This window comes from Anastrepha ludens, unplaced genomic scaffold, assembly GCF_028408465.1.
Source record: "Anastrepha ludens isolate Willacy unplaced genomic scaffold, idAnaLude1.1 ptg000082l, whole genome shotgun sequence".
Taxonomy (NCBI): domain Eukaryota; kingdom Metazoa; phylum Arthropoda; class Insecta; order Diptera; family Tephritidae; genus Anastrepha; species Anastrepha ludens.
In genome coordinates this window covers 197,501-200,000 of record NW_026530037.1, presented here as the reverse complement: position 1 = coordinate 200,000, position 2,500 = coordinate 197,501, and positions in this window count along the sequence as shown.

The following is a 2,500-nucleotide window of genomic DNA, read 5'->3' as shown; positions in this document are numbered from 1 at the left end:
TGTGCTTTTATTTGTATAAAATATTTGTATTTTATTTGGTCTTCTTCTTTGTTGTGTTTTTCTTTCATTTTCTTTCGTTCAATGTGCGCTCCCGCCGACCCCTTTAGCTTTTCTTATCAGAATTCAAAAACCGTTTTTTATGAAAAAGAATTTTCGTTCTCTATATATATTTTGTATAAAAATATAAGAACGATATTTCTTCTTAATATTTGCCAATTTTCAAATGTATCATTTTTAATAACATTTTACTTTTTCTTCAAATGCATTTTTAATGTAATAATTTCATATATTACATAATTTTTCTCTCTGAATTGAAATTAATAATTCCATAATTCTATTTTTTAATCATAAATATATATATGATTGAAAAAATTTCTCCTTTTTTCTTTTGTTTAAAATTTAGTTTTTCTTATAATTTTTATTTGTTTTGTTTTTTTTTTTTCTTCATCTGTTTAATTTCCTGTATGTATACAAGAAACAAACAGTTGAGGATAATTTCTATGTAATGCTAGTATAGAATATAAAATTTTGAATTCAAAAATTTATTTCTATTTAAACTAACTATAGAATACCAGGAATAAAATACAATGACACCAATATGCCAAGGTTACATTCCATAATATGTTAGTATAGAATATAAATTCTTCATATATGTATATATATTCGAAAATTGTTTCTATTTAAACTAACGTATGGAAAACCATGAATAAAATCACAAATACACCAATATGCCAAGGCAACAATCAATAGTTACATTCCATAATATGTTAGTATAGAATATAAATTCTTCATATATGTATATATATTCGAAAATTGTTTCTATTTAAACTAACGTATGGAAAACTATGAATAAAATCACAAATACACCAATATGCCAAGGTAACAATCAATAGTTACATTCCATAATATGTTAGTATAGAATATAAATTCTTCATATATGTATATATATTCGAAAATTGTTTCTATTTAAACTAACGTATGGAAAACTATGAATGAAATCTCACAATACACCAATATGCCAAGGTAACAATCAATAGTTACATTCCATAATATGTTAGTATAGAATATAAATTCTTCATATATGTATATATATTCGAAAATTGTTTCTATTTAAACTAACGTATGGAAAACTATGAATGAAATCTCACAATACACCAATATGCCAAGGTAACAATCAATAGTTACATTCCATAATATGTTAGTATAGAATATAAATTCTTCATATATGTATACATATTCGAAAATTGTTTCTATTTAAACTAACGTATGGAAAACTAGGAATAAATCCACAATATCACCAGTTTAACATAACTCAAATTCGTGTTTCATATAGTTATGATTCGATTTATATGCTTCAATATCATTGGTTAGTTAAATGTTGATATTTTCATATTATTCACATGCCTTCACCGTGAGTGTTTTTTGCCATGCACACCACACATTGTGAAAAATGTATGGGAAAAATTCAATTCAATACATTTCAGTTTGATTTCATATAATTCAATTACATTTTATATATTTCAATAATACCATCAACTTAACTAAATATATATTAAAATACTAAATTATATATATGATGATATTTTCCATATATTTGAAATGTCTTTATTATAATTTATTCAGTTTATCATATGAATGTATTGTGTTAAATTTTACTTTCATACATTTAATCGAATTTAGTTTCATATAAATTCGATTCGATTTTCTTTCATATATCTCACTTGCCTTCACCGTGAGTGTTTCTGACAATGTACACAACGCATTGTGAAAAATGTATGGGCAAAATTTTGTTAAATTTTACTTTCATACATTTAATCGAATATAGTTTCATATAAATTCGATTTGATTTTCTTTCATATATATCTCACTTGACTTCACCGTGAGTGTTTCTGACAATGTACACAACGTATTGTGAAAAATGTATGGGCAAAATTTAACTTAATACAATTCAATATATTTCAAATGTTTTTCTTATATATTTATTCAGTTTATCATATGAATGTATTGTGGTAAATTTTACTTTCATACATTTAATCGAATATAGTTTCATATAAATTCGATTTGATTTTCTTTCATATATATCTCACTTGCCTTCACCGTGAGTGTTTCTGACAATGTACACAACGCATTGTGAAAAATGTATGGTGAAAATCTAACTTAATAGAATTCAATATATTTCAAATGGCTTTATTATATATTTACTCAGTTTATCATATGAATGTATTGTGGTAAATTTTAATTTCATACATTTAATCGAATATAGTTTCATATAAATTCGATTTGATTATATTTCATATATTTCACATGCCTTCACCGTGAGTGTTTTTTGCCATGCACACCACACATTGTGTAAAATGTATGGGAAAAATTCAATTAAATACATTTCAGTTTGATTTCATATAATTCAATTACATTTTATATATTTCAATAATATCATCGATTTAACCAAATATATATTAAAATAATAAATTATATATATGATGATATTTTCCATATATTT